Source organism: Passer domesticus, chromosome 11 (genome assembly GCF_036417665.1).
Source record: "Passer domesticus isolate bPasDom1 chromosome 11, bPasDom1.hap1, whole genome shotgun sequence".
In the NCBI taxonomy this organism is placed as follows: Eukaryota; Metazoa; Chordata; class Aves; order Passeriformes; family Passeridae; genus Passer; species Passer domesticus.
The window spans coordinates 23,755,896-23,781,293 of NC_087484.1; the positions used below are offsets into that span (position 1 = coordinate 23,755,896).

At 44.6% G+C, this 25,398-nt stretch overlaps 1 protein-coding gene and 1 long non-coding RNA gene across 6 annotated transcripts in view; one reads left to right on the top strand and one right to left on the bottom strand.

Annotated features, from left to right (window-relative positions):
• The window catches only part of LOC135309655 (glypican-5-like), a 381,061-nt gene that overhangs the window by 36,503 nt on the left and 319,160 nt on the right, over nt 1–25,398 (bottom strand). The window lies entirely within an intron of this gene.
• LOC135278389 (uncharacterized) lies at nt 12,839–13,632 on the top strand. The gene is made up of 2 exons (XR_010345903.1): nt 12,839–13,181; nt 13,418–13,632. It is a non-coding gene; the product is annotated as an uncharacterized LOC135278389 (long non-coding RNA).

Genomic DNA, 25,398 nt, shown 5'->3' on the forward strand with positions numbered 1-25,398 from the left:
TTTAGAAGAATTTCTATCTGTGTCCTTAACGGTACATATGTGTATGCACACACACTTTACCTGACAGGGCACAGGGACTGCAAGTCAGCTCCTTTACAGCACGTGCCTTTCAATGCCTTGCTGTCCTTCATCCACATGCCCAGTTTCCCAAGAAGTTGTCTCTCATTCCTGATGATTTCCAGTGAGCAGAGGTGCAGGGTTGCCCCTGGTTCCCTCTTGCTGGGCTGGGGCAGAGGAACCCTGCACTTCCCTTCAGCTTCACTGCAGTCTTTCTGGAGTGCACTGAGCCCAGCAGTGGCTGCAGGGGTCCTGCCTTCTCCTGGGGGATTTTGGGAAGATCTAACACCCTGACTCAGCCAATTTTCCCCTTCCACTTGCCAAAAACCAGTGCCTCTTTTGCATTCAGACTGGCAGAGCTGGCACTTCCCTCTGACCCAGGGCTTCTCCTGCTGCTTTCCTCCTCCGTTCCCACCGCTCCATCCCACACACAGGGCAGCACTCTGTCTCACTGCTCCTGCTGGTCAAGAATGAACCTCCAGCACCTGCCACACAAAGAGGGACCTACAAAGAGCAAACCTTTGAGATCAGCCTCCCAAACACACAGGCAGGCAGGTCCCAAATCCCCATTCCTTGGAAAAGCCACTCTGCCTGTGCCAAGCCACTCTCTGCAGCAGCCAGGAGCAGTGAGCACAGGACACAAGGGCTTGATAAGCACTTCTGAGCAAAGGGGGATTTGAAGGAAAAAAGGCCAGGCTGGAGGGACTGCCACCATGTCCTGCCTTGGCCCACATCTCTGGGACTCCCCCAACAGCTGTTTGCTCATGTGAGATGCAGCACACTTATTCAGTCTACCCTGGTTGCTGCTGAGTGGATGGCCAGTGCCTGTTTGCCCAGGGAACAAAGCCAGGGAGGATCCCCTGCCCAGGGCACAGCTGAGTCCAGCAGCGTGGGTCAGACTGCTGCCAAGAGCTGCTGCCATGGACACGTCCTCACCCTCTGCCTCTCCTGCTCCAGCCACGTTTGCTGGATTTTACTTGAGTAAAAACTTTTGGTTTTTGCAGGGAGGGATCAGGGTTTGTCCAGCACTGTGATCCTTGACAACGGCTCCTGCATTTTGCAGTGACAGGAATGACACCAGAGCCACTTGCCCAAATGGTTTTGTCCACAGCACTCCTGACACCAGAGATCTGAGCAACAAAATTGGAGCTTTTATATTCACTGATTTGAGAAAAACTAACCAAGCCTCATTGTTAAGAAAATCCAAACTTATTTTCTGTAGTCTTAGCACAGCTGAAGTCTCTGGAAATTCTGGGTTTAACTTAATTTTTAAAAATTTTTCTTTATCATCAGTCTCATTTCTGAGCAGCCAAGATCAGTCAGCTTACACAGCAATGTACACACCAACCTTTGGATCAGGACCACAAACGAAGATTTTGAAGAAATCTTGACAAATACTGAACAGTTAAACACAATAGCTAATAGGTTACATACATCACTTAGTATAATAAACCTCTGCTGATTTATTATGTTTTTAATTCTTGCAATATGCAAAACACTTAAATTAATCATTTCTGTAGAGGCATAATAATATTGGGCTCCAATGTCATATCTCTGCAGTGCAGTTTGCCTGGAGGACTAATAAAAACTGATCATTAAAATGACCGGATTTGGCTTTGATTAGAATCACCAAAGAATAAAGGAAATAAAAGGAATTACAAAGAAAAATGAGAAAAGTAAATGAAACAGACAGATACTAGTGAATACTGTACATTAATATTTACTAAGGAATTAGGATAAAAACTTTTAATATGGCCAGCAATTATGTGTGAAATACACCATATTAACAGGTTACTGACTGCTGCACCAGAATATAAACCAACAGTGTAAGGTGCAATCAGAGGTCATTTCCATCCTTCTGCACTAAATTACCCTCTACCCCATTTGGAAACACAAACAAAGCTTTGAAACAGAACCACAAACCCCCCTGCATATACACGTATGAAAAGTAAATTACTTTGTTAATCATGTTAGACTGGAGATCAGATTTCACCCTGCTCCCACCACGACTGCTCCTGTCACCATCTCTGTACATTTCGCAGGCAAATGTGTTTTTCCTCTGCAAAGTGGCAACTTTCTACTTGAAAAACTACCAACTGTTTCTTTAGCACAAGTGGCAAAATATTTAATAGAAGATCAAACACTGATTGCTCTTTTTAAAATTTCACTTAAGTTAGCAGTTCCCACATCTCCCTTTCAAATTAGTCCCACTAATATCTAGAGGTAGAGCATATTGAAATTTACACTTAATAGGTTTTTGGCAAGGACATGTTTCTGGTTTGCACATTCCATCCTGTCTTCATTTATTATGAGGAAGAGAGGGTGCAAAACCAGCTGCCTTGCTGAGATACCCGTGCTGCTCCTGCCTGCCCTGAACTGGCCTTGCAGTTCCTCAGCCCAATGTGGACCCGGTCACATTCATATTTTCTGAAAAATCCCTTCACCCAGGATTTTTCTCCTGGGAAGCTGAGAAGCCTCAGAGAAAAAGGAAAACAATTCTTATCTCATTTGCTTCTCCTGTGTTGTGCTCATGTGGAATGTGGTTGGAGATTGTTTACCCACAGGTGATTGTTCCATTGGATTCTGCTGGGAGTTGTTTTCACTCTTTGGCCAATCAGGGCCAGGCTGTGTCAGGACTCTGGAGAGAGCCACAAGTCTTCATTATTATCTTTATTATTCATTATTATTATTTTTAGCATTCAGTAAGTATCCTTTCTGTATTGTTTAGTATAGTATAGTATTCTTTAATATACTATAGTACCATAAAGTAATAAATTAGCCTTCTGAGAGCATGGAGTCAGGTGCATCATTCCTCCCTGCCACGGGGATCCCTGCAAATACAATAGGGCCCCATTCTGCAGTCTGCAGAAGTCACCACTCACAGGCAGCAGTTTTGATGATTTCAGTGTAACGAAACCTCAGAGGAGGGGACACCTTGCATCATGGAATATTTACAGCACTGGGGGACAGGTTCTCTCTGTCAGTTTAAAAATGGGCAGTGAGAACAAGTCTTTAATGTGTCAATATGGAACATAAGGGATTACACGTTTGACTATATGCTGGTAACTCTCTGGACAATGCTTTTAGGTGAAAATCTCAGTGCCTGAACGCTCTCCATATGAAAAAGCATTTGGATCAGGCTCTGAAGACAGTGGTACTTCTTTTTTGACTTCCTGAGCCTTGAACCTGTACATTAAGTTTCTGAAACACAAATGTAACTTAGCTTCACCCTGGATCTAGGACAGAAAAAAAGGACAAATGCCTTTTCCCTAAGGCAGATGATTTTCATCAGGCACTGGCTGAAAGCCTCAGGTATGGTGCTGGTAGCAGGGATGGGGCTGAAGTGTGAACAATATTGGCAGTATCACCTTCCCATCAACATCACTACCAGTGCCCCAGCACGAATAAATGAAGTCATGCCTTGTTTTCCACACTCTTCTCGTGGAAAGATACCTTTAACAGCTCATCAAGGGGGATCAAAACTAGCAGTGGTAAATTTTCCAGGAGAAAACCCATGCAGAATCAATGTAATAAGCATAACTCCTATTGTCAGTGCTACCACAGCCCCATCGATCAGCCCCAGCCTCTGCAGCCACCTGGGGACAGGGCTGAGCTGCACAGTGTCACCCAGGCTGAGGGACCTGTGACCACTCCAGGTGAGCACTAGAAATAACTGCAAGACAAAGAGGTAACTATTGCTTAGCTAAACAAAGGAAAATGCACTCGAGAACCTGATTTCTTTCAGAAGGTTCCCTTAGGAAATACTGGAACTAGAATCCACATCCCTATTTTATACTGTTCCTCAAGATACAGCCTTGAAACCCATTCCCAAACCTGCCACAACAAAAGGCCTCAGCACAGCTGAAGTGGTGGCTTCCCAAAGGTGTCTCTTGGACAGAAGTGGCAGATTTGAAAGCTCCTGGGGGCAAAGACAGACTGAGTGTCCCCTGTGCCCTAGGGTTGTGCCCCATGGACAATCCCTGTCCATCACAGTGCACCTGCCTGTGGGCCATTGTGATATGTGGGATGGGAGAATGATCAAGTTTTCAGCCCAGATCAGTTCTTCAGACTTCATCATGTGTGCACAGGCAGAGTTATCTGCAAATAATGGAAAGGGAGGAGTGGGACAGGAGTAAACAGGGAGGCAGTAATGCAAACTGCCTTTTCAAAACCCTCTCACTCTTCATGCCTTGCTCCTGTTAGGGAAACCAATACAGAAATGTGCCTGGGTCACTACAGGCTTTGTTGGAGTGTGGATTCCCAAAACTCAGTTACATCTCCAGGGTGGCAGAACTGAGACAAAGGAAGGAGGACTGTTGTGGTTTTTGGTTTTTTTTTTTTTTTTTTTTTTTTTTGGGTTTTTTTTGAGGACTTTCAACAAAGGCAGGGTCCCAAGAACGGCAGAACAGTGCAACACATGCAGCCCAGGCAAAGCCAGCACAGGGAGCCCAAAAGATGCAGACGAGCAGCTGCCCCTGAGCCATGGACAGGAGTGAAACCATCTGGAAAATGTATTTGACAACATTTAATTGCTCAAGGTACGAGTCACAGATTGGTTTTTACTGCTCTTGTATTTTGTTTCCCATTCAGGAAAGAAGACAACACAGAGCAGGAGATGCACACAGCAACCAGAGCAGAAATTAGAGATTGTGAGAGAAAACACAGAGAATAGGGAGTGTCACTGAGGGACCTCTTGCTTCCTGTGATACCCACAGATAACATGAAACATTTGTATTTTCCACAGCAAATGAAGACTTGCTTTGACATGAATAATCTACACAGCACATCCTTCTAGTGGCACAGCACTGCCTCAGCTCTCAGACCATGGGGACAAGTGTTCCTTTTACACTGCAAGCAACCTGCAAGACTGAGGTAATGCACAGGATGAAGCTGTGGAGTAGATAAGCACAATTAAAGTCAGCTAATATTTTTATGCAGAATAGGTGTTGTCAATAACAAATCAAAAAGAAAGAAAATTCCCTGGTTACACTCCACAAGAGCATGTTTGATTAATAATGATCATTTCATCATTGTGATAAGGTTTTTATGTGGGGTTTGATTTAGTGCAGCATAATATTCTGGTTAAAAACAAATTATAACAAGTCAGCTGAAAAAATTAAAGTGCTAGCTTGCCAAAGGATCATCATTAAAAGAGCTTTCTAATGGGGCTTCCTAATGAATTGTTACTGGTCTCCCTGTATTTCCCAACACTTCCACCCAAGCTCCAGATGGGAATAAATGACACCTACTACCAAAAACCTGGGGGTAACATAGGTAAAGAAAAAAATAAGGGTGTCTGTACAAAGGAATACTGATCACCCATCTCAATTACAGAAATTAAAATTGAACAGAATCAAATGTGACGTGGTAAACACGTCTGAACATGTTAATCCTGCTGCTGTGCATTTTACACTGCCTGCAGTTCACTTCTTCCTCTGGCCTTCAAACAACTTCAGACATGACAGCTACTGGGAGGAGAGGCCCAGTAAAGCCAAGTTTATGTCTGCCTTTTGAAGTTTACAGTTTACTATTCCAACGTCATGCACACTGAGCCACTGAGATACGTAATCCCCAATACCCAAGGCACTGTTGGGGAAAGCAATCTGAGCAATGAAAAACATTATTGCACATTTTGTACAGTGCACTGCTGTGCTCCCAGTGTAAATGGCTGCAGCAATGCCTGACAAAGGAAATTCTCCTGCCTCTCACCATTTGTTTCTGCTTTCTCACGTGCCTTCTGCTCTTTCCTGCTGCTGCCAGCAGCGAGCCTTTGTCACCTGCTGCCCCACGGGAGTGTCTTTGTGAGCCCCTCTCCAGTTCAATGTGCAACTTGGAGATCTCTTTCCCACTCCTTTAATTGTTCTAACCCTCTAACTACATGAGTCGTCACTGTTAGAGTTCATCACTTGTTCTCTGCTGCCTGAAAGCTGTATAATTAGGAGCAGCATGTGGCCTGACTTGTTTGGGGATATGACTGCTATGGAAATTGTTAAACACAATCAGATTTTGATTGTGTTGCCTTCTTTTCCTCCATTAACCCGTGTCTCAAATCTCTCCCAATCCATCTTCCTTATCCCTTATCCTGCACTCCCCCATGCTGTACCCTCAGGACAGCCTGAGTTATCTGCTGTACATTTTAGCTCTAAAGCAGGCCATGCACACAGAAGCCTGTGAACAAAGAACCACACACACTCACGTGAGCTGGGGGTAGCCCAGGTCCCCAGGGGGAATTCACACACACACACATTTCCCTGATTCCACCATCTCATTTGCTCTGCTGGAAAACGTTAAGCATGAGGAATTATGCAGAGCACAGAATGCTGTGTGAATGGAGGTCTGAGCAGGGAAAGCTTGGGTGTTCCTAATGAGCACCTGCTGCAAGAGATGCTGCCAATATCCTGTGCAGATGACACCGGCGAGAGCAGGGCAGGTATTGATTGGTGCCTCCAGGGTGCAGGAGGAATTGTTAAGGGTCTCCTGAAAGCACAAGGCACAGCAGCTCCTCGGAGATGTGTGAGTTGCTGGTAATAACATTATCCCTGCCATCCCAGCTCCCGGATCAGCAACGCGCCGCGGAGCAGAACCAGCAAGAGGCTTTCTAGAAATAGAGATGCAAACGAGCAGCCCATTTACCAACCCTGTCACTTTAAAGGAACTATAGATTAAATAAAGTCCAACTTGCTGTTTCTGAGTAGGCAGATTGTTGTGGGTAAGACACTTCCTACTGTGTTGACTTCTTAAATCTAGCAGAGCCTGCTCGAAGAGGGCTGAAACCGATTAGACCCAATGTGCTAAATGTCACTTAGTCATGATATGTGAGGTTTCTTCCCGCCTCCTGTGGACTGGGAGAAAACAGGCTGAGCTATAATTTTGTACCAGTGAGAGAAAGTTCGGTCAGCAAAGGGCCAAGGAAACGTTGCCAAGCTGGTGAGGGTGGCAGGAGGTGGAAAGAATGGGGAAAGAAGAAATAATAAATACGTGAACTGTCGTGAAAGCTTTAAGGAGCTACAATTGAAAAACTGGGGAGATATTTTAGGGAGATGAAACACTTGCTAATGTGATGCTTATATTAAAATTGTAACCAGATTGGATAGTGGTATAAAACATGTCACTGGAACCAGCATTTCCATATTGTATGTTATGAATTTTGCCTTCAGGGCAGAAAAAGCAGCAAATGAAACAGGAGATTTCCACCCCACCACCCCAGCTGAGTTTCACGTAGTTATTTCAGCAGGCTTACTTAGCAGGAGGCATACTGCAAAGAAGTATTTTTAACAGAAACGATCAGGATCAGACAATTCAGCCCTTTTTTTGACTCTTCAGTGATAAGATCTTAACCTGAGGAAGGTGGTTTTAATTTCATTTGAGTACTTTTTTATCTTGGTAAAATGGGGCACTTCAAGTAGCTCACTTCCAAAATGACAGCAGTATTTTTTTATTTGTTGCAATGGGTCTCTGGGAGAAGCAGCTATGAGGGACAGAGAATGGCAAGGAAAGAAAGGCCAGAGGATTTCTTTGGGATGAACCCAAGTCATTCCCACCCAGTGGAGACAGGATGCTACGCTGGCATTCCTGCTATTGCCAGGCACGTGTAGAGACCCTCCTGAAGGGAAGGAAATCCCCTTTTGGGGACTTCTCAGTCCAAATGGGAGAGTACCTCCCAGCACGGTGGGGGCTCACTGCTGAAGCAGTTTCCTTTGTCTAAAGGTTTGTGACTGGAAGGAAATGATGAATCACCCAGACAAAACGATGCTGTCAGCACAAATCGAAGGCTGGGCAGAAGAGAGCTCGGGGAACCTTCACTGTAAGAGATGCTGCCAGTGCCTCGTGCAGCCCAACAGCAACAACAGCAAGGCTGAAGCACCTTTCACCTCTGGCTGTATCCACCCAGATACAAATATCCCCAAAGGGGGCACATTCTGGAAAATACTGGACTTCTATTATACCTCAGCATGGAGGAAAAAAAAAAAAAAAGGCAGCCAAAAGACTATAAACAAACTTCTCTGGATTAAGTTGACAGAATTTGAAAACAGCTAGTAATAAAATGCATAGATACTCCAGCCTGTTTTCCATGCCATTTATTGCACTTGGAGAGAAGGAACAAACACTGGGCTGATTCTTCATGGGTGGGGAAGGAGGGTATTTAGGATGACAGGAATTACAGTAAAATTGTACTGAAGACTAATGGATAAGGCAGCCCCCCTCCATGTGGAAAGTCCCAAAGCTGGGCAGTGACTAGTAAAATAGCTTATTTAAGCTTCAGACCCTCTGTAAATTTATAGAAATGTGGATAGCAATGATAAGGCAGTCAGTATGGAACTGAGAAGAAGTTCTGGCAGCCCTTGATTCCTCTCTGAAATCTGAATTTTGGCTGCTTCTTAAGTGATTCAGTGTCTGCTAAATGTTTGACTCCCCCTCCAACTTACAAAATATGTTTGGCAGAACATTGCTTATTTCTATGCTAGCCTTGGGTTAAATACCCCTGCACCTCCCAAAAACCATGCCCAGCCCCAACACCCAACCCACACTCTCACAGTTGGACTCCTGTGCTGCACACAGTCTATCTGGTGGCTGAAGTTGCCCTGAAGTTCACCCCAGCACTGCAGGGCCCAGCAGGCAGAGGTGGCCCAGAGGAAGGATGGGTCATCCCTCTGGGAAACACTTCTGCTCACTGCAGTCAGATCTCTGCATGCCTTCACTGCAGCAGAGGCTGGGCTTTCCTCTTCACCCAGCTCAGAAGATAGCCAGGGTTCTGAATTGGACAGGAAAACCTTGGCCACACTGGAGGGAGTCTCCCCATTTACTCAGGCATCATCTTTAAAATCTCTCACCTTTCAGTGATCAAAACCCACTCGAAGCGTTTTTTTCCAACACAGAACTGAAATCCCTGTGGGTTTTTGGTTTGAGATGCGAGTTCCCAAGGCAGTGCTTCCCACAGGCCTTGCTGTGGGATGGTGTGTTCTGGCCTCCAGCAGCCCGAGACCCTTTGCTCACTGCTCACTCCTTAGAGCCCCTGATCCAGGCACTACTGACACCCTTGGCATGGCCCCAGGCATCTTCCAACAAGCTTCAAGAGGGATTCTGTGGATGCAGGTTCATAAATATCAGCAGCCCACCTGAAGCAAGGCCACCTGGGTAATTATCACTGAATTATTAACCTGGAAGCAAAGTGTGACCCCTCTGGCACAAGCGTGGGGGCAGTTTGGCACAGCAGTTCCCTTGGACCTAGGTGTCCCCTGCTGCCTTCCTTCCCCAGAGCTCTGACAGCCTTTCCTTGGGGTGACAACACCACCAGATCCTTGGGAGCCCTTGGAATCCCACCAAAACACACCAAGACTTGGCATTTCACTCATGTCAGAAGAAACACTGCTCCTGAACAAATGTGCTCAATATCAGAATTTCCCTTATAGCCCAGGTCCACTCCTAAGAATTCATTAAGAGAAGCACACACTTATCTCTAGTAACCATTTGCCTTGCTCTATCCTAAATTCAGATCCTTTTCACTTTCCTTCAAAAGATATTTATCACGGTAAATTTCTCCATTTTACATCTCATCCCTTTAAAGGTCAGGGTACAATGCTGTATTTATAGAAAAATCATAGTTATCAACAGCTAACATATGGGCTGCACTGAATAGCAGAAGTCATGGTATTTATATCATATTTACTGAAAATGTGTTTGCAGCCTCATCCCTCCTATACTGCTGGGTGATGCACTAACTTACAAATTAAACATTAACAGTGATGGCAGCTGATTTACTAAATAGAAATAATAATGATTCACTAAATCACAGCAGCACCCGCTGTTACATATTGGCATTTATGAGCATTGATGAATTTGAACACTACAAAGTGTTAGAGATATCAACTAATACACTCTCCACTCAGATCAATAGGGCTCATGGAAATTGGTACCAATTACTCTGTTCCCACTGGTTCCAAGGTTTGCCTTCATGTTCAAGGTTGTACAATCTGCTAAATTCCAACCACAAGAGGCAACAGAACAATCTGTTATTGTGGTATTTTTTGAAAAATCTTTTTCCCAGGATTTTCTCCTAGGAAGCTGAGAAGCCTCAGCTTCTCTTGTATTTTATTGCTTTAGAATGTGGTTTGGAGATTGTTTATCTAACATGTGAATTGTTTTAACTTCATGGCCAATCACGGCCAGCTGTATTGGACTCTGAGGAGTCAGTCACAAATTATCATTTTTGTTAAGCCTTCTGTCTTCCTTTCTCTATTCTCTAGTATAGTTTTAATATAGCATTCTTTAATATAATATAATATCATAATACAATAAATTAACCTTCTAAAAACATAAAATCCAATTAATTCCATTTCTCCTTTATCCTAGCAACCCCAACAAATACCACAACAATCCAAATGAATTCTGCTGTGAGAGCAAAGCTCAGCAGTGAAACCATGTTCTCCCCTGACTTACACCTCCTGTGACATCTCCAGCTCACCCTCACCTTCCTCTGGGTGGACAGGACAGCAACTGCAAACCCCAAGCCACTCTGATGCTTGATTTATGGCAGTGGAGCTGCCTCTGCTGCAACCTGTCGTGTCTTGGTGGGAAATGAAGGTCTTTTAGAGCTGAGCTGCTCTTTAGAGAGTGATTTATGTCCTGAGATGTGCAAGCACAGCTCCTGTGCCACCTGTGCTGCCAGCAGTGACCTCCTGGAGCTCCCCACTGCTGCCCAGGTGAGCCAGCTGCTGCCAGAATGTGCCTGCTGCAGGGACACGAGGACAGGAAACATGTGAGACTCCAAAACAAACTCACTTTGGGGCTTTAGTGTTTGTTTGGCTTTTTCAAAGCTTGGCTTCCCCCAAGGAAACACTTATTATGGGTTCGGTGTTGCATTGTAAGGACAGGTTTCTCCCTTTCAGCCTGTCTCCTGTGCCCTGTGCCCCATCTCTGGAAAACCAGGGAACACCTGAATGAGTGCCAACAGCAGAGTGGCAGCAGGGCACATTCTGCCTCTAATCTGACCACAGCCACTGGCCTGGGTTATCAACTATTGATATACTGGGTTATCAAATGTTTATATATTGGGTTATCAAGTATTTAATGTGTTCTTCTGGCTGGTGGTTCTGCAGGGCCTCCAGCAAATGGACTGGGGCTCTGAACCCAAACACTTGTGTCAGCCTGAAGGACAGCAACTGCTTTTTCCTCCTCCTGCATGCAAGCTCACCTAGCTCAGAGGAGAGGTTTGATGGTTTGCAGAGTGAGGACTCAGTGCTGCTGAGGGCAGAACAAATGCCTCACCTCTCTGATTTAATAGAAATTCTTTTGGTCAGCTTGTGTTACTGTGTCAGCCTCCACAGATGCTGGGAATCAGACCTGAATGTTCTCAGTAGTTACAGGACTGCTTCTTAATTGTTATGCACTGGCCTCTTAATCTATTAGAAAGGAGAGATAAACCTGGTTGTTTTGCAGCCCTTGAAAATAAACATTTGATCCCACTTAGAGTATATATGCATATATATATATATATATACACACACATATATACATATATACTTATATACATATATATATATAAAATAAATGGGTATATAATGTGAAGAAGCTGCTTAACATGTCCACAGAGACAGTATTATGAGAAGCAAAGGATGCAGTTCTCCCTGCAAAGCTGACAGTCATCACATGGAAATTTCACTGCAAATCCTCTGTGCTGCCACCCTCCAAGCGTGGCAGCCAGTGCTGCTGGGAAGAGCTCAGGATGGCAGGCCCACCTCATAACAATCACCTGATTAAACTATCATCTGTCATCATAATTTCATTACCTGGTGCCTAGGCCATTCCTGCTCAGGATTGTTTTTCAACACCTGTGGTAGTAGATCATTTACACAGATGACATTTTATTTCATTTTTACAGTTTTAATCTAATCTGTGAGCTAACAGAATTGTTTTAGCTGTTGTGAACTCAGAAGCACACAAAGAGCTTCATTATACATCAACCTCTTTATTTTGCTGATGCTTTAAGAAAAATTTACCAAAACTAAGCTTTCCTCTCATTTCAGTATAAACTCTCCAATTCTCTTCAATTCTCTTCAGGTTAGACTGAAGAGTACAGCACTCCATTATCACAGTACATTTAAAATATGCATTAAACACAAAACTACACCTAATCTTGTTTAATGCCAACATAAAACCAAATCTGTATCAACTTGAAATGCTAGATGAACTCTCAAATTACTTAGTGTTTGAATTAAAGAAAGCTGTTGTTTTCCTATGAAGTACCTGATCATGCAAACAACACATGCCAAGCCCTCCTCACACAGGTTGGGGAATGATGGAGACCTCACTTTTCCCCCTCAAACACCTGATTTCTGCCTGCTGTGCCCTGCACAGGGAATCCAGGAATTCCCCAAGCCTTTACAAATCAGACTTCAGTCCCTGGGGAGCTGCAGAGCCTGTCAGAATCTGTGGGGAACTGGCACAGCCTTTTTGGAAGAACACTTCTTTTATTAACCAGGCAGATTACAGTGAGTTGAAGCCTTTGGGCAGCAAGGGAAGGAGATGTACCCAGGGATGTGGGGATGCTGGCAGCCAGGACAAAATCAAAACTCTGACCCGAAGTGCCTGGCACCCTGTGCGGTACCCCTTGGGAGATGGCATTGAATTCCCTGGGTGAAATTTTCAGACAATTGAGTGACTGTGCTCTTTCCAAGCCCTGGCCATGCTTCTCTCAGCTGAAGGTTATAATACAATGGCCTCTCCCTGCTCCACACAGGAGCTGCTGTGCCAGGCTCCCAGCCAGACAAACACCCCTCCAAACTCCACACAGCCTCCTCTCTGACAAAGTCAGGGCCACACATCATCTGCCCTCCAGGGCTCCTCTGGTATCAGCACTTTCCTACACGCAGTGCAATGCACACCTCTGATCTTCCAGAACAGAAACTGGTGCCTTGGGAGTTTAGCTTGTATATTTTTCATGTGTTTGTATTTTTTAAGGAGTGCAGCTTCTATCTCTTCCCACTGCAATTCTTCAGTGTATAACTCTAAACCCCATACACAGTGTGAGCTGCTGCTTTCCCATTTGGGGCAGACACAACAATTCCTCTCCAGGCCTGGCAGTCAAGGACACCTCACTGCCTCAGGCCCCAGAGATGGAAACAAAAGTGAGTTGGGGGAGCAAACTGAGGGTACATGACTTCATTACCTGAAGCTGTAATTGGAAGATTAACCCCCAATATGCAAATGGCCCAAACTTATAAAAGTGTGAAAACCTGTGAGCCATGGTCCATTTTTGAGTGTAGCCCCTGGGGGGCTTTGTCTGCCCTAAATGTACCTGAAGGCCCTTCCATAAATAGAACTGCTTTTTATTCTCTTAATTTTGTCTAACCTCTGTTCTTAGGTAGCCTTGGAAAAGGTATCAAAAGACTTCAGCAGAACCACAAAACCAGGACTTGTGCTCCTCTCCCAGGGCTTTCCCAGCTGCAAGGGCTCAGGAGACCACGGATATATCCCCATGGATGTGCTGCGGAGTTGGAGCAGATGCTAAACTTCTTAAACTGAAAAAAATCTACTTTATGGATCTGCCATATCAAATAAAAAATATGGTTTGTTAATCTTAAGTAACAAGAATCCACATTAAGGTAAAAAAACCCCAACAACAACAACAACAAAAAAGAAAAAAAACCTCCCCCAACAAAAACAACAACCAAAAAAAAAAAAAAAAGCCAAACTGTCTAGGACAGCACAGGTACACTTGTTTAGAAAAGTCACAAAAACATGCCCTGAGACACGGAGTGGACCCTTCCATCCTATCCAAGGCCTTTCCTCTGCCCCAGGAGGCATCTGCCCTCCTGTTGAATCATTGTTAAATTCCAGTTTCCCCCTTGTTACCTGTTGGTGGGGGGCTCCTGGCAAAGCCATTTGGGCAGGGTTAAGTAATTTGTGATCCCTCCCCAGGGCTGCTTCCTGCAGCCAGCATTAATCACTGCTGCCAGCCCAGTTCCCACAGGCCTGCAAGGCAGCTTTATGAATTAATTGTTCCAGCAGGGATCTCACTTCCAGGGAATGATTAAACGTACTTTTACTTACTTTTTTATTTATTTTTAAGGAGTGCAGGATCCAGCTTCTATCTCAGGTGATAAAACTCTGGCACACATTTACCTCTCTGGCTGATTTGTCCTTACTACTCTCTTTTTTTTAGGCAAAGTTCAAAGATTTTTCCTAAGATATGGTTATTCACAGCTTTTCTGTCATCTCAGTATAGCAGTTTGATACTCCACAGGAGCTCTCTAATCACCTCTGGGTTACAGAGAAGGGATGAAGGATACAGACTTTTATTTTAGAAAAGAAAAGAACCCACAAAAAACCCCACCAAACCTCAACACAAAAACACAAAGAAAAATCTCAAGTTCACAAAAACCTCGTTGATCTTTCAGGATCTGAAACCTCCTGAACTTTCAGGATCCCTGAGTTACTGTTCTCCCAGAAGAGACTTCATATTTGAAATTATGAAGGGTTTGTGCCACTCTTGAATTTCCTTTTCAAGCAATGATCTCTTTTACTTTCCTTTAATGATATTTTTCAGAGCTCAGGGAACCCAGAGGTACTTTTGTCTGCAGTGCATTTGAAGCTGCACAGACTCACGGGTTCTATCCCAATTCTGAGGGGTTTTGTTTTGAAATATTTTCCCACTGGTTTCAGATAATCTTCATCTTCTTTTGATGAGATGTATTTTCTTCTCTGAAACCCAAAGGCATTGAGCTGGGAAGTGAAGATTCCTGTCCTGGCAGGTGCAGCACTGCCAGCACAGACACTGGATTGTGCCTGTCTTCCCAGGGAACCTGTCCCAACCTCCTCTTCCTCCTCTTCCTCCTCTGTACATTAGTGTAGCAAATGGGATGGAGCCAGAAGGGAACAAGGACTACAAATAAACTTCACAGCTGGGAAAAGATGAGTCTTAGCACTTTTTCATTCCCTCCCTACCACCCCCAAACCATTCATGAAATATTTTTTCTTATTTGTTACTTGTGCACATCGGAGTCAGTGAACAGCAAATACACTTGGGATGGCATCTTCCAAAAAGGAAACTGCAAATGGACCTGCTGAGGCACATGGAAAGATCTGGCATCCAGATCACAAATGAATTCCCCTGCAACCACCAACCAGGACAACTGTGTACCTTTTCCCACAAAACCTTGGTTTTTGCTTCTTCTTCAGAAAGAAAGCAAGAGCTTTACTTGCCAGCTGAAGTTTGGGGACCCCAGATTTTTCTTTCTGAAAACCTACTCTCTAGCTGCATCACATTAAAATGAGAAGGCACTTAAGAGAAGCCCATTTTGCTCTAAAGCAAGAACCAAGCACTGCAGTGATTTATATCACCTGCTCCCTTCCAGCATCAATATCACTTACATGTGACTGAGAAAAATATTCCATCATTTTGGTGGATCAGGGAAGATAATTAGCAGATGCATAGGCTAGTCTGTATCTGTGCATAATAATCTCTAACTGTTATGTGTCCAAAAGTAAGAGATTGCCCGTGGTTTCTTGAAAACTCCCTTTTGTCTTGCAGAACTGGACCTGCTCCAGGTGATAGATGACAAGAGCCACAGGAGAGCTCAGCACAAACATCAGCCTGATGGCTACAAGATCTTCAGAGAGCTGTGCCAGAAAATCTCCCCCCAAAAGCTGCTCTATTGGCAAACACAGTTATTCAGGAGAAATTCCCTTCTGTGCATGAATAGGGTATCAGCACAGCTCAGGATCCAGTTCATTTCTGTGCACAGAGAAGCTTAAAGTTATCCTGAGGACACTTGGGTCTCTCCTTCTGGAAGCATTCAGAAAACTTCAGCTTCATCTGTCAGCAGACTAGAACAGACTGAAAATAATCCATATTGTAAAATACCAAACTTCACTGATTGATTACATCCTCATTTTCTCTAGCCATCATCAATGTGCATGTGAAGAGAAGAAATCCTTTTGCCTATAAGAACCAAGGTGACTTCTTGACATCCCATGAGGGAACACAGAAGGAACTCAGCAGCAGGAAAAGGACAAGCACATCTGATTTGTGACTTTCCCACGTGTCTGATTCCCACACTCAATGGCAGCTCCTGCAGCCTGGCAGCCACTGCCCTCCCCTGCCCTGGGCCATTCCAGCTTCCCTCACACCCATGAAACCTGTCACAAGCTTGACTTGATGCACCTGCCTTTCAAAATATCCTCTGACTGCAGATAAATATGGTATGACAGATAACTTACACAAATGTTTGCAGACAAGTTATTTGTAAAAACAATAAATAAATGTAGGCACAGGAAAGGGACCGTCCCTTAAGCCAGGAGGGAGGAGATGCCCCTGTCAGGGAACCCTTCTGAGCAGAGCAGCCTGCACACTGGCACATCTTTGATGCCTCAGGATTTTAGCTTTTCTATTTTTCATGTATTTGTAATCCTGTAATTTCTTTAGTGCATAACTCTAAACTCCATACACAGTGTGAGCTGCTGCTTTCTCATTTTGGGCAGACACAACAATTCCTCTCCAGGCCTGGCAATCAAGGACACCTCACTGCCTCAGGCCCCAGAGATGGAAACAAAAGTGAGTTGGGGGGAGAAAACTTGGGGTACATGACTTCATTACCTGAAGCTGTAATTGGAAGATTAACCCCCAACATGCAAATGGCACAAACTTATAAAAGTGTGAAAACCCTTGATCCATCATCCATTTCTAGGTATAGCCCCTGGGGGGGCTTCATCTGCCCTGAATGTACCTGAAGGCCCTTCATTAAATACATCCACTTTTTATTCCCTTAATTTTGTCTGGCCTCTGTTTTTAGGTCCCCTCAAAAGGCACCACCTTGCTCCTGCTGGATTTCTGGCCAGCTGTTATTCTCACACAGAGAGCTCCTGCCCCACCACTCATCCCCAGCCTGATCAGCTGATCTGTTCTTGCCTCTGTAACCAGCCAGTGATTCACCCAGAGGGAAAAGCTCTGTTTAATTACACACACCAGGGTGGGCTGCAGTCACACAGAATCCACCTGGCACAGCACTGACAGCCTGGGAAGATCTGAGGTGAGCCCTGGCAGGAGCAGCCAGTGCCCCCAGCACAGCACCAGGAGCCTCAGGGAGTGGTGCTGGGCAATGTGTGCAACAGGATGAACTGTGTTCATTATTTTCAAAGTTAGCATCAGAAAACAAAAGTCTTGAGTTTCAATCCTGATTTATTTCCTCATTTAAATATCACCTACTTTTCCTGAATGAAGCCTGCAATATTTTGATTTAAATTACAGTCATCAGTTAAATCACTCATTTCAGGTATGACAGTAAAAGTGATGTGTTGTAAAATTCATTCCTCAGCTAACTTGATTTTCATGTGTGTGACTAAAACAGCTGCTGCTTTCTGTACATTTGCTTTTGAAAACACCTCCAGAAATAGTGAGGCTGGAGAAATGCTGTGGTAAATAAAAATTGCTTTCTCTGGACTGGTTTCTGGCAGCCTTGGATGTGTAAAGAGAAAGACATTGGCTTTAGGAACTATCCATGTTTATGAGAAGGCTAAATATATTCATGAAAAGGCACACTGTTCATGGACAAGGAAAGCAAGCTGTTTTCAGGAACAATTTGCATGAGATCTTACCCACTAACCTAGAAAAATAAATGGTGCATTCTAACACACTGGAGGAAAAGAGCACAAAACCAAAACCAACAATTCCTCCAAAACAGCAACATACCCTTGTCAGAGAGAGAAACCAAACGTAGAACATAAACTGGCACCCTCTCCTGCCTTGACATCTCTTCATCATTTTCACACTTATCAAAACATTCAGGAAAGTCCTGACTCACCAGTGGGCAGCACGCATAGGGGTAGAAAGTCCAACATTCCCACCTTGCTTCCAGAGTGCTGTAAGGAGGGAGGAAATACCCAGGTTTGACAGGAGCCACCAGCCAACTGAGGTGGGGATGTGCAAGCCCAGATGGATTAATGCTCAATAAATCCTTCCCTGACAATCACAGAAACATTCAGAAGCCAGTAAAAAAGGCAACAGCACAGAATGAAGTCTGTGGAGGTGACTGATTTGGTGAGTGAGCACAAAGAGGATACACAACAGCTGCAGGAACTGCAGGAAAAATGCAGCTTCCCATGAGAGGTAATGAGGTTGTGGAAACCCAGGGCACTGGGAATATTTCTCTGTCTGCTCTGGGCTGCCCTGACCCCCGGGGGAGCTCTGACTTTGACCCTCATTCATGGAGAAAGTTTCCTAGGCTTCAAGATAGACTGGAATCCACAAAAGTGTGAAACAGATTACAGAGAGTAGTGTAGGTATATCAGCTGGTGAGAAATTTAGGGTTTGGGATTTTTAGTATGTTGTGATGGAAGCAAGATGGAGGGCACAGGGTGTTGTCCTGGGTTTCTTCTTCATGCTTCTTCTTCCTTCTTCTTCATGGGTTTGGGTGGCATTTTGTAATTGGGCAGAAAAGTCTGCATTGTGGGCTCTTTGGGATCAGTTATTAGGTTTAAAGGGAAAATAACCTAGGTGTCAGTTCTTAATTGGATAGTTTAGTCTTAAAAGACCTTGTAACAAGAGATTGTTAGCCAGTCTGTGCCTGCTAATGAAAAGCTGCCAAACTCATGGTTGTGAGGCTGTTTTACTGATAAGAAATAATAAACACCTGAGTCCCAACATGAACTAGAGTCTCCAGTGCCTTCAATCCAGACCCAGAGAAAGCGATATGAGGAATTTAGAGAAATCAAACGAAGCGCTTGTTCTCTGAACAGGCTCAGCATGAAGGAGGGAGCAGCTCCCACACAAGCTTCCTTCCACAGCCCCAGCTCCCCTGGGGACTCCAGGCAGGCAGCACGGCCTCAGGGTCACGGGCACAGATCTGGCTGGGCTGCCAGGACTGTGTCCCCATCACCAGCACCCTGAAAATGAGCCCTCAGGCACGGGACACGGCCACTGCACTGATGGACAGCCATGACACTGAGATGTCATGTGAGGACAGCTTGTGCAGGGCACAAACAGCACGGGACAGGGCCTGGCCCACCTGAGAGAAAAGCTGGGCCAGGCCTTGTTATCTGCTCCCAAACCAGAAATAAAAGAGAAAGTTCCTACTTTTATTTCATTTTTAACATGTGTTTTCCACAGAAACATGTATAGTTTTCCAGTAGCTGAAATTTCACATCGCTTCTGTAAACACCTCCCACAGAAAACCAGGACACACAGCCACACCTGTAAGCTGGGAAGTGTTTCCACAGCCTTCAGCACATCCCTGTGTGACAGATGAGTAATGCCACGGCTGACTCTCACAATTAAAAGGCAAATATCATGTATATATGTTAAGAGAAGTTTTATAGACTTACAGTTATGTTTTACCCCCTTGTGTTGCTTTCAGGGGGTGGTCTGGGTTTGGGACATTTGGGAGGGTGGGATTGTTACTGAGGCAGCACCTGACCTCCAGTCAAGATGTCAGGAAGTGATCTCCACCACTGGACAGTGAAGAAGGAGATGGACAGAACACTGGGGGAGCTAAAGGGTTAAAAGGCCAAACCTCCATTGTGTGGGTGAGCACACGGTGGGACAGATCCTCTGCTCCCGGTGCTGTAATATTTTCTCTATTAAGTCCTCCATTGTATTTTTGATAAGGTTTTAATAAACCTTTTACATTTTTGGAAGTGAGTATCATTTCTCACACCTATTTCCCTAAACACAGTCCAGTCCTGCCACAGACACAGCAGCTCTGACTCCATGTCCCCACCCTGATGTGATGGGAGAGGCTGGCACAGTGTCTGAGCAGAGCTCCTCTGTGCACAGGCCTCAGAGCTGTCCCAGGCACTGTCACCAATGTGAGAAACGACCATTCACTTTCAAAAAATTTTATTAATCTTTAACAAAAACCACAACAAAAGACTAAATAAGGAAAAATTACAGCACTGAGAGCCCCCCCTGTGGCTGCCTGCTACGTGGCTCATCTACAAAATGGATGTTCTGCTTTTATGTCCTTCACCTCTCTGAAAGTTTTGTCAGCCAACTCTTTCTCTGCTGTCCATTGGTGGAGGTTACTTTTTACACCTTGACTGGAGGGCAGGTATTGTTTTGCCACATTTCCTGCTACCAAGCCAGCCTCCTCTAAATGTCCTGACTACTAAGGCTATTACAAGGGGGGGAGGGAAAGAGGACTATGGAATGACATCTTACAATAACATTACTATACATCTATATCATACCTATCTCTTAATTGTGAGAGCCAGCTGTTACATTGCTTATCTATAGCACTGAGAACAAGGCACAGCCCTGAGGTGCTCAGTGCCAACTGCCTGGGGACTGTGAACACCTTTTCTCCTCTGGACCTGCATGCTTAAAAACAGATATTGTGCTTGTAACTGTGTGATGTGCCTACACTGAACATCAACCCCTTATTGTATTTGCAGGGATCCCCGTGGCAGGGAGGATGATGAATCTGACTCCATGTTCTCAGAAGGCTAATTTATTACTTTATGGTACTATATTATATTAAAGAATTCTATACTATACCAAAGAATACAGAAAGGATACTTACTGAATGCTAAAAAGATAATAATGAAAACTTGTGACTCTTTCCAGAGTCCTGACACAGCCTGGCCCTGATTGGCCAAAGAGTGAAAACAGCTCCCAGCAGAATCCAGTGGAACAATCACCTGTGGGTAAACAATCTCCAAACACATTCCACATGAGCACAGCACAGGAGAAGCAAATGAGATAAGAATTGTTTTCCTTTTCTCTGAGGCTTCTCAGCTTCCCAGGAGAAAATTCTGGGCAAAGGAACTTTTCCAGAGAATGTGAATGCCACATCCCCTCCCCTCATGCCTTACGGGTGATGTTGCAGATGTCCCCACCCTGCTGCAGACAGTTCATTGGCAACTCATGGTGAGTGGAGATTCTTGGAATGGTGGCTCAGAAGCTGCAGCAAGTTTTTCACTGAGTGCAGAGACCACCACAGACCCCAAAGCAGCAACACCTGATGCTTCCCCACAGCCACACACACAGAGCCCACCTTGCCCCTGCCCTGACGTGACACACGAGGTGGCAGAGCCCTTGGCACAGAAACCACAGCCCCTTTTGCCATGCTGATCCTATCCAGGTTCTAACAATACCCGTATTCTTTAGCCACCTTTTCCTCTGCTCTCCACTTTGCCATCCTCCCTCCCTCCCTCCATGCTCCTGCCCACCCCACCCCGCTGAGCCCCAGGACAGAGAGGAAGGTGGCAGCAGCAGGACCTGCATCCACAAGGACCAGAGCTGGGCAGCAGCAGCTGTGCAGGAAAGGGTTATGCTGCCCTGCCGTGTCACACAGACACAATCTCAGTTCCAAAGAGCAGGTGAAATGCACCTTGGATTTTTTTTCCATGGTGAAATGCACCTTGGAAAGCTCCAGTAGTTCCAAGTTCATCTTCCCACGCACCCAGTCACTCATTTGAAAATTTAAAGGCACTTTACACAGCTTGTCCTCACTTAGAGCCTCTCCTGCCATGTATATATTTCCTTCCCCCCACCTTGCTTTCATTGTTACACTGCCACCACCACTGTCAAAAGTAATTTTATTTCAATTTCATGGCTTGATTGGGCTGAATGTAATGGAACCAGATGCTGTGAATGAATGAAAGTCCCTTCTGTGAAGACCCATCATATTTTTGAGCTAAGTGGGCCATGTTCAGCTGCATATAGGTGCTTCATGTGCTTTCAGAGCATTAATCTGTCTGTATCAGGTATGAAGCCAGTCCAGTGAGCTGAAACTAAAGTAAAAGCACTAAACTAGCCTTTGTTGTTCCATAAAGAAAAATATTATACAGCTTTAATTGCTAGGTAATCAACATACTCCAAAATAAATTAATCATACTATTTTCCTTGGTGCTTACATGGTTTAAAATAGCTAGAAAATTACACTCTCGTTTTCCCCCAAGGGGAAACAGTTGCAAACTGTTTCAAAGATGAGACAATTTACCCAGAACATTTTATTTCAATAAAATCATGAGGCTACTGCTGAATAAGGCTGCATAAAACTCAGAATTGGAGAGTGCTAGTGGCTGGTGTGCTGAGTATTTCCTTCAGAAACATGATTTTCCTGAAATCCTCTTTTATGCTCCCATCCAGTGGAATGACAGGGTTGAACTGTGCCAGTGAGAGAAGCCAGCCTGCATGGGCAATACTTTGGAGACTACTAAAACAATGCTTGAAGTTATTTGAAGGGTTCCAAAGCAGCATTTCTTCTGACTTTTCCTAGTGGCTGTCCAGTGGCAGAGTTCAGGGAACTTGGTCCAAAGATATTCACAGGATTCCCTTTCAGGTAACTTCAGCAGCAATAAAACATGGAATCCAACAAATGAATGAAACATAATGGAACAAACCCACTGCTTTATAGAGCTATTTAGTATAATATTTCCAAAATCCATCAATGAACAGGAGTATTAATCTTGAACATATCAATTTTTTAAAAAGTCTCAGGTAGTGAAATTCCAGCCTGTTGGAGGCAGATCTTGCCCAAGCTTCAAAATTTTATTGGTGGGGGAAAATGAGTCTCCTTGGTTGTGTGAGTGGTAGCCTGAGCACAAGCAGGGCTGAGGTGTCAGAGGGCCATCAGGACTGAGCCCTTCCTTTCCTAATGGCTACTACAGGACTATTCATCAATATCCACTGGCAGACCTAAATGCCTATAAAGCATCTTAATGTGCACTAAAAAGCTCTTCTGAAGTCTGCTAGCCTTATTACAGTCCTTGTGCCTTCTGGGTATGCACTTTAGGTGCTCTGCAGGGCAGGAAAAGCTTCCTGCTCTGTGCCCAGTGTCCAGCACATGGAGGTAACAGGGACTCCTGGGCTCTCCAAGGCCTCCAGGCTCGTGCCCTCTATACAGTTTGGCTGCTAAATCCTTGCAGGAAGTTCTGTAGATTACCAGAATAAGCACCCAAATTTAGGTGTAGTTTCACAGAAATGGGAATCTTGATGTGAGGAAGCCCTGGATGTGCAGCAGTGTTACTGACAGCAGCTCTGGAACATGCTTTAAACAGAAACTGGTATGGGGCATCTAAGGGCATTTTCTACTGCTGATCCTTTCTTTGTCCAGAGTGGCAAAGAGCACAGAGCATCAGCAATAAAGTTGTTTTTTCCTGAGGGCCTCCTTTCCTCAGGTTCCCCACAAGGGCATCTGGGCATGACCCTGCTCCCAGGTGCACAGGTGGGATTTTGGGCGTTTCTTAGCCTGTGTGGGTCACAGCACACACTGTAAGGAACAGGTGACCCTGTGGATGAGGGGCTGAGCCCTGTGGATGGGGACCATCACCACCTTAGGATTTCAGCTTTTACATTTTCCAAATCCTGAACTGCTTTGGGGTACAGCTCTAAAGGTCCATAACCTCTCAGCTACTGTTCTCCTGGTTTATTCAGACACAACAATTCCTCTCCAGGCCTGAAACCCAAGGACACCTCACTGCCCCAGGCCCCAAAAATAAACAGAAGTGAATTGGAGGGGAGCAAACTGGGGGTAAATGACTTCATTACCTGAAGCTGTAATTGGTGGATAGTATGTAAATGGACCAAACTTATAATTGTGTGAAAAACTCATGACCATTGTCCATCTTGGGTGCAGCCTCTGTGAGGCTTCATCTGCCCTTAATGTACCTGAAGGGCCTTCATTAAATATATCTGCTTTTATCCATGTAATTTTGTCTGGCCTCTGTTTCTAGGTAAGCCCAAAAAAGGCATCACCTGGACAGTGATGCCTCAGCTGGACACTGCATCCACAAACACACAGGGGCTGCTATCAGCACAGGCTATCAATGAACCCAACCAATAAACACTAAAATGGGATTTTAATTCAAATAACACTTATTATGGGAGGGTGGGGGGTGGTAAGTATTTGAGCTGCTAATGTAAGCTTGAAATTCAGAGAGCTGCCTATATTAACTCATCCACTCTTAATTTCCACATTTAATTGCAATACCAGCTCATTTTCTAAATTTTAAAAAAATCTTTCTGAGGTTAAGTTCCCTATTTCAACAGCATCCCAACTGTGTTTCAAAAAAATTTTTAGATGGCCAACAGACAATTTTCCCCTCAATATTTTTGGTAGATGGCTCATTATGGAAAATCAATTATGTTGTTTCTCATTAAATGGTCCAACAGTATCATGAATGTTAAACATAATAAATTTCACACTGCAAGACAATTTCCATAGTTGAAATCATGAGGTTAGTGACATTATTAGCCTTTTCCCTAGATAAAGCTCTAATATTACTTCTGATTTTCTTCCTCCTAGGAAGATATAATTTATGAGGGCAACCTAGTCTAAGCTGGGTTACTACTTGAATTCTTGCTATTGAGAAGCAGTCTTATCTACTAAAATAACAGAATAAAACTACTTAAATATTTCTAGAATATAGATGAATTTTCCTGTTGAAAAGTGATGAATTTCATACTACAGGAATAGGCACAAATTTGACTTAATTAATACACCAGGCAAAGAGAGGAAAAACTGCTTCTCATGCAAAGGAATTGACATTAATGGTTCTTGTGTTGGGCATGGAAACCTCAGCCAGGAACTAAAATTATGAACAGAATGTTCTCAACACTGAACACAACCTTTCCTTCCTCCCCTGTGAGCACATCCACCACAGCCTGAATCCATAAACAACCCCCATGGTGAGCATTAATGGATTTCACTGCCCCAAAGTGCAGAAACCCCTGACCATGGGGGGGGTCCCTTGTACAGAGGCTCTGCCTGTGGTCTCAAGCTGCCACTCCTCTGACAGAAGGTGCTTGGTGGGGTCACAGGCTCCCTGTCCAACAAGCAAAGGTTCCATGGGAAGCCACACCACCAGTGCCATTTATGTTTTCTAAAACAAACAACATAACCAATATAAAGTTATTTTACTCGATATGGAAAGCATGACATGGTCTGTGAAGGATCCAGAACAGCTTCTGGAGTGTGTCATCTCTGAGCAGGCAGAACCAGCAAACACACAGAGCTGGGAGGATGCTCTGGAAACCACTTCCCACAGCCAGCACCAAATCCTGCACTCCCAGCACAGCCTGGCAGCCAGGGCAGCTGAGGAACCCCTCTCCAGAAAGCACACACATCACAGACACACCAAAGGAATGAGCAATCCTGGAGCACAAATATCCCTGGGCAGGGCTGGCACTGCTGGACTTTGCCAGAGGGCTGGCAGCCCCCAGAGGAGCTGAGTAAGTCTCAGCTGGAGCATTGTTTTCCTGCTACCTTAGGGCAGCTTCTGCAAGAAGGATTTGTGTGACACTTCAGCAAGTCACACTCGATGTTTCTGGCACTTCAAACCTGTGACGTTAAAATGTGGAGTTAAAATTGGCCAGCCTGGGATTAGGATTGAAGGTGAGTTCTG